General features: G+C 43.3%; 1 long non-coding RNA gene across 1 annotated transcript; it reads right to left on the bottom strand.

The window, feature by feature from the left end:
* Positions 1 to 3169: 3169 nt before the first annotated feature.
* Positions 3170 to 4490, bottom strand: LOC147751348 (uncharacterized). Its single transcript, XR_015299986.1, has 4 exons — positions 4448 to 4490; positions 4232 to 4338; positions 4069 to 4150; positions 3170 to 3273 (listed from the first exon to the last, which is right to left on the bottom strand). It is a non-coding gene; the product is annotated as an uncharacterized LOC147751348 (long non-coding RNA).
* Positions 4491 to 7975: the final 3485 nt, after the last annotated feature.

The following is a 7975-nucleotide window of genomic DNA, read 5'->3' as shown; positions in this document are numbered from 1 at the left end:
ACTCCAATCCAAAACAATCTGCCTCACCCCAATCTTCCACAATCCAATCTGCCCCACTCCAATCCAAAGCAATCTGCCCCAGTCCAAAATAACCTGCCCCACTCCAATCTGTCCCACTCCAATCCAGAAGAATCTGCCTCACTCCAATCCAAAACAGTCTGCCCACTCCAATCTGCCCCGTCCAATCCAAAACAACCTGCCCCACTCCAATCCAAAACAATCTGCCCCATTCCAAAACAAAACAGCCTGCCCCTCTCCAAGCTGCTCCTATCCATTACCAAAACAATCTACTCCACTCCAATCCGAAACAATCTGCCCCACTCCAATCATCCCACTCAAATTTGCCCCACTCCAATCTGAAATAATCTGCCCCACTCCAGTCTGCACCATTCCAATCCACCTCATTACAATCCAAAGCAGTCATCCCAAGTTGAATCTGCCTTACTCTAATCCGAAACAATCTGCCCCACTCCAATCTGCCCCACTCAATCCACAATAATATTCCCCACCCCAATCAACTCCACTCCAGTCCAAAACAATCTGCCCCATCCAACCAGCCCCACTCCAATCCTAAACAATCTGCCCCACTACAATATGCCCAACTCCAACACTCCACACTCTAACTCAAAACAGTCTGTCCCACCTCAACTCAAAACAATCTGCCCCACTCCAATCCACCCTACAGCAGTCCAATCCACCCCAATCCAGCCAGATCCAATCCAGCCCAATCCAATCCACCCCCCCCCCATCCACCCCACCAATCCACCTTAGTCAAATACATCCCACCCCACCCCAACCCAGTTCACACCGCCTCAATCCAATCCACGATACTGCAATCCAAACTACTCCACTCCAATCCACCTCAACTCCAATTCACCCCACTCCATTCCACTCCACTCCATTTCACCCAAGCCTATCCCACTCCAGTCCACCCTACTCCAGTCCACCCCACTCATATGTAATCCACCCCACTCTAGTTCATCCCACCCCAATCCAATCCATCCCACCCCATTTCATTCCACCTAACTCAAATCTAATCCAGCCAATCCAGTGCACCCCACTCCAATACATCCCACTCCATTGTAGTCCAATCCACCCACTGCTAATCCAATCAATCCCAATCTACCTCAATCCACCCCACCCTACCCCAGTTCAGGCCACCCACTTAATCAATCCATCCAGCCCACCACACTCCAATCCATCCCACTCCAATCCAATCCATGCCACTCCAGTACAATCCACCAAAATCTAACCCAGCCCACTACAATCCAATCCACCCCTCCAGTCCAGTCCAATCCACCCCCCACTCCAGTTTAATTCACCCAACTCCAAACCACCCTACACAAATCCAATCCACCCCACCCCACCACCAACCAATCTAATCCACCCCAGTCAAGTTCAATCCAGCCCACCTAGTCCACCCACTCCATTTCACCACACTCCACTCAATCCAACCCACTACCCCAATCCCATCCAGCTTAATCTACTCCAGTCCATCCACCCCACTACCTAAATCCACTCCAACTCACTCCACCTTATTCCATCCCACTCCACTCCAGTCTATTCCACTCTACTTCATGCCACTCCACTCTACTTCACTCCTCTCTACAACATTGCACTCTAGGACACTGCACTCTAGGACACTCTTTCCCACTGAACCACTGAACTCTACTCTTGTGTCTGTCACTCTATTCCCCTCTCCCCTCTCCACTCTACGACACTGTACTCCAACAAATCCAGTCTACAACACTCTACTCCTCTCACTCCACTCTAAGACACTCCACACCACTAACTTTTAGCCATGCTGAAAAGCAGCCACACAGGTGTATAACATGGCAAAACTACATTACCAAAGCCAAACACTCTTGTGTAGGGCAGACCTTTTGACTTTGTCAATGCATGCTATGGCTGGTGCCCCCTTTGAAGTGGGAGCAACTTCAGGAGTCTCTCCCACAGAGGTGTCTGGAATTTCCTTCCTTCCTGCTCTGGTCTCAGTCTATCTGGGGTCACAATAAGCTAGTGTCCTTTGTGTGTGCCTTGAGCCAACACAATGCAAGAGTACTTAAGCCTGTCTGTGTGTTTCTTTCACTGTCCTAAGCCAATAGACCATTGGTTGACTCCTTAGGATACTAAGTTAAAGAATAGCACTAGAAGACACTGATTATATCTATTTACAAAGCAGCAGATTGAAATAATAAATTATCAAGAACAAATAAATTGGATCTCCAGGCTACATGTCTTTGTCTTAGCAGTCCCCAGCTAGGAAATAGGAGGAAGTGGGGGCATGTTGGACTTCTGGCAGCCTGTGCCTTCATACAACTAAGCTTGAGTTGTGGTGGAAGGATGACAGCCTACACACACTCCTGCAACCTTTTCCTCCTCGGCTAGCCAGAGTCAAAGGGAAGAGCTCCTAACATCTCCAAGCATGGGCAGTAGGCTTGGAGAATGGACAGCACAAACTAGTTTTCTCTGTCTTGCACTCCCACATGAAGGCTTTCTAACCTCGGTGTCCTGTGGCCACCACAAAAAAATTAATTTATCCAGTCTTCCTTTCCATGCAATCTATGGACCCACCTTATTTGGATGCTACTTCATTATGTCATGGTGTTTGCGTTTTGATCAATGTAGCAGAGAGAGCTATTTAATGTGAGATTCTGGTCTAAATGGGGTAATGCTCAATGCTGCATGAATTGTTGGCCAATTATAATGAGTGAAAGGGCATCTTCTGAATATTCGCTACAGTGCTGTTTAATATGGGTTGCTGCACAGTGTACCATGAAGTGTGTCAAATGTGTGGTACTACCCAGTACTATCTTATAAAAAAACAGAGCTCCTTCTCCTGAGTTTTGTAAATCGTAGGTGGTGTTAAAATCCCAAAGGGGACGTTTACATCAATGGGAGGGATTACAATATTGCACAGGTTGCCAAATTTACAACTAAGTATATGTCGGGCCCAAGAGTACCATGAAGAACATAGTATACACAAAAAAACTTTTTCTTAAAAATTTCATTCATTTATTTGAAAAGTTTAAAAATATGAATAACAAATTTTTGCTTTAAAACCATATACACATTCGTCTTTGCTGAAGGTCAGCACTTTGTAAAAATCTTTCAATGTTTAAAAAATGCTGTTTTAACATTATTTACACAAACATACAAAACATCATATTTATTAATCAATAGATTGTTTTAGTAACAAACTGTCGACGCTGCGTTTCGGTGCCTCTTTTAATCTTGCACCTTCTTCAGGACTTGTTCACTGTTTAATCATATCTATAAAAACATATCACAATACATTTCATTAGGTCCCATCCTATTAAAACAACAATTGCACTTTGATTTCTAAACATATTAACTTATCACCTAATATTTGGTAACCCCAACAATCCATGATCTACTTCCTCTTTTGTATGCATTACTAAGTTCCCACATCTTAGTATTACTGAGAGGGAATACCTGACTGGTTTGGTATTTCTTCACTGGTATAACGTGTCTTTGTTTTATTTTTTAGACATAAATGGGCCGTTTGATAGAATTAACATAAGGGACCAACAGGTTTTAGTTCATTCTTTGCTATTAAGTCCCACCCATAGGTATTTCTCAACTTACCCAGGTAAGGTCTTCCCTGGTTATGTTTTATGCTCATATTTCTTTCCTTTCCTTTATTCTAGGAGGAAATGTACCTTATTTTAGGTTATTATATTTATTGTGCATTTTCTCTAATTTGATGTACAATAATACATATTTTTACCTTATATGTCAATTTTGTTGGTACTTCACTCAGATTAGGTAAAAATGGACCAACTTCAATCCTATTAAGAAGAAACATATTTGTTGCATAAGCAGTTTCCTTTTTACTATTTATTTTCTAGGGTTGTGCAGTTTCATTAGTCCTCCACTCACATTAAATAAAAGAGGACCAATTCCCATGCTGACCGACCATGGTCACATTTTAATAAGAATATTTTACTAGGAAATTGCCTTTTTAGCACATTTCTAAGGTTATTCTCCTATTCCCAGCAACCCTCCATCACTATTTATTTCAAATTGAGATTTGAGAAGGCTTACCGGTCCTATTTTCGTGTTTTCTTGAGTGGTTGGAAGGGACGCCTCGGGGAGCTACCTTTCTCTACTCCTTTCACCACTTCATCTGAAGAACAATTCATGTTTTAGACTATTTGGATCTTAATTTGCTTACTAGAGTACTTGTTGTTTGTCATAAAGATCTTACCTTTCTGGTAAAGGGAGTTGCTTTGTACTTGATTCCGTCCTTTTATTCTCTCAGTATGGAATCAAGGATCTCTTTGTTGGAGCTTTTTTTAAAATTAGCTGTCAACGCTAAAAAACAGATAAGGTCCACATTTACTACTTTTAAAGAAATATATTATATATGCCTGCTATCTATCCAGGTGTAAGTTTTAGTAAAGCCCCCCTCTCTCTTGCTTACTTTTTAGCGGTAGCTGAACTGCGTGGCATTCTCCTCCTTTCCGAGTTGTTAGGAAGTGATTTGCTCTATTCCGCTCACTGGTTTAAATACTGTCCCTAATTGGTTAATTGCTCACACCCAAAATTTTGTTCTGATCCAGTGATGTGTTTTCAGAAGTTTGGTGTCCTCAACACGGTCGCCATTTTGTAGTGTGTTTTGTGCTTATACTTTAAACTATAGACTCCCCCTTTAGTCATATATTGGGCTTGTGTTCTATACTATTTTATTTTATAAGGATATTTGTATTCCAATGGGGCTCTTATCATGTAAAGACGATAATATATATATTTTCGTCCTTACGATCTTATCAGTTATTAATATTACCGCTAAATTCTAACGGCGTCCATTTCTATTGGTTTTAGTTATTCTCGAGTGGGTAATGCAATTAATGCTCAATTTATTTTCGAGCGTTTTGCTCTGTTGTTCATTTCTTAGTCCCGATCGATAAAGACCGGACCTTCCACACGGCCGCCATTTTGAATTGGGGGACTATAGTTTTCAATCCAAAACATAGTTTTACTAGCTTTGCACACTCGAAATCTTGTTGGTGTACCGATATATACTACCCAGTACATCATTAGCTATGGACATTTGCAGACAAACAAAGAACTTCCTGTCATATTACCTCCCCTGCTATTCTATGGGCAAAAGATGGTATCATGAAATAGTGGAAAGGACAAAATAAAATTGTCCTAGTTATCACCTCACCCGGTGAGAAGTATACCTGTGGCACTGTATTTGTTTTAGATCATGTAAATACATAGTCACCACTTCCCAAAACATTTACATGAACGTGTAGTATTGAAGGAGTGCTATGGGCTCAAAAGTAGCTCTTTTGTTTGTTGATTCCTTTGTAATTGTAGCTTTGAATAGTGTAGCAAAAGCTTTACTCATCTATGGTCTGCATTCTTTGCTGCATCATCATCATCCACACTTGGATGTTTTTGCAGCTTTGCATAATATTTCTCTTTGTTGGGTTGATGTGTGAAAGAGGGACGGCAGTGTCACTTTTTTCTACTTTTAGAGTTAATACATTATTTTTGTTGCTGAAGTTCCTGAATTGTGTGGTGCTGAGAACTCAGGGTATATTTTCTCCTTTTTCTTGATTTTGTTTGTCCAGATATTTTGTTTTTGTTCAGTAGTGTTTATGTGGTTGGCTCATGTAGTACTGGTCTGCTGTAAGCCATAGAGGGTTTCTCAATTAGTTAAGCAATTGGTTTCACAATTTTGCAGATGCCATTGTACTAGGTGCTTTAGAAGCGTGTGTATGGCCTTGAATGCCAATTTACAGGATGATATTTAACATATTCTGCCACAGTGATTAGTCCAGGTGGGCCACGGTTAATATTTTTAAGTCATTTAGTCAAGTTGTCTCATTCTCTTTAATGTTGGCCTGTGTGGTTTTGTGGGGGTATTGCATCAGATCCATTGTGTAAACTATAAATCAAGGCACTTTTAAGATTTCAACTGTTTTTAAAATCTTCTTGCAATAGCAGCTCTTCATGAAGGATTGTTGTCTATCTTAGGACCAGTCTACTAATTTGTGTACACACTGTATTACTGCTATGTGTTACATGTATGGCAATCATGAGAATGTACACATTTGGGAGAGTCCTTCTTATTTTGTATTGCCTGCATGAGGATGAGACTGAGACAGAGACACCGCTGTGAATTTGCTGACATGGTTGAAAAGACCTTTCTGCTAAGTGCTAACCAACAAGAAGTCTAGATGGCACTCAAGTAACTGGTTCGTGAAAAGAAAGTGGCAAGTGAGGAGAAATTTGTTATCACTCGAAAGAATGCTGGCATCAAACATCTTCATTTTTCTGCCACAGTACAAAAGTCATGTAACCAATGTAAAACCTTCAAGACAGGAGGATGCTGAGATCAACCCTTGATCCACTGAAAGAATGTCAAATGTAAACTCCATATTCAGCTGCATGCCACAATAGCAACATCTGCAACTGCTAAAACAATCATCTTTCTGAATCACAACTTCTGCTAAAAAAAATCCACGCCAATAGCATCCCAAAAATTCCAGAAAGTCAAGTCAAGTCAAGATATTTGTATAGCGCGCTATATACCCAGAGGGTCTCAGGCGCTTGAGGAGGGTGGGGAATTACCTGTCGAATATCCAAGTTTTAAGTAGTTTTCTGAATGCTAGGTGGTTCTGAGTGAGGCGAAGGTGAGTGGGAAGTGAGTTCCAGGTCTTAGCTGCCAGGTAGGAGAAGGATCTACCTCCCATGGTGGTTTTGTTGATGCGAGGTACGGCAGCAAGGGCTAGGTTGGAAGATCGCAGCTGGCGGGGGGGTGTAGAAGGAGAGACGTGTGTTGAGGCATTTGGGTCCAATATCGTAGAGTGCTTTGTGTGCGTGGGTCAGGAGACGGAAGGTAATCCTCTTATTGACGGGGAGCCAGTGGAGGTTTTTCAGGTGACTGGAGATGTGGTCTTTACGCGGGATGTCTAGTATGAGTCTGGCTGATGCGTTCTGGATGCGTTGGAGTTTTTTCTGGAGTTTTGCAGTGATGCCGGCGTATAGGGTGTTTCCGTAGTCCAGGCGGCTTGTAACCAGTGCATGGGTGACCGTTTTTCTGGTTTCAGTGGGGATCCAGCGAAAAGTTTTTTTGAGCATGCGAAGAGTGTTGAAGCAAGATGATGAGACGGCGCTGACCTGTCTGGTCATCGAGAGTGAGGAGTCCAGGATGACGCCCAAGTTCCGTGCGTGGTCCGTCGGGATGGGTGCTTTTCCAAGGGCCTCTGGCCACCAAGAGTCATCCCAGGCGGAGGGGGAGGTACCTAAGATAAGGACTTCTGTTTTGTCTGAGTTAAGTTTCAGACGGCTGTGCTTCATCCACTCGGCTACATCTTTCATTCCTTCATGAAGGTTGGTTTTGGCGGTGTTAGGGTCTTTGGTGAGTGATAGGATCAGTTGAGTGTCATCAGCGTAGGAGATGATGTTGAGGTTGTGTTGGCGTGCGATGGCCGCGAGGGGGCTCATGTATACGTTGAAGAGGGTGGGACTGAGTGAGGACCCTTGTGGTACGCCGCAGATGACTTCAGTGGCCTCTGAGTGGAATGGTGGGAGGCGGACTCTTTGGGTTCTTCCAGTGAGGAACGAGGTGATCCAATCCAGTGCTTTTCCTTGGATTCCGATGTTTCTAAGGCGCTGTAGAAGGGTGCGATGTCAGACTGTGTCGAAGGCTGCGGAGAGGTCAAGGAGGATGAGGGCGACTGTGTCTCCATTGTCCAGTAGAGTTCGAATGTCGTCTGTTGCTGCGATGAGGGCGGTCTCTGTGCTGTGTTTGGCTCGGAAGCCGGACTGTGAGGGGTCGAGGGATTTGTTGGTTTCGAGGAAGGCGGCGAGCTGGTTGTTGACAGCTTTCTCGATGACTTTGGCCGGGAATGGAAGGAGCGAGATGGGGCGGTAGTTTTTGAGTTCGGTGGGGTCAGCTGTGGGTTTTTTCAGAAGAGCGCTAAGTTCGGCGTGT

Source organism: Lissotriton vulgaris, chromosome 1_1 (assembly GCF_964263255.1).
Source record: "Lissotriton vulgaris chromosome 1_1, aLisVul1.2, whole genome shotgun sequence".
NCBI classification, from domain to species: Eukaryota; Metazoa; Chordata; class Amphibia; order Caudata; family Salamandridae; genus Lissotriton; species Lissotriton vulgaris.
The sequence above is the reverse complement of the archived record's forward strand: the minus strand, read 5'-3'. Positions and strand labels throughout refer to the sequence as shown.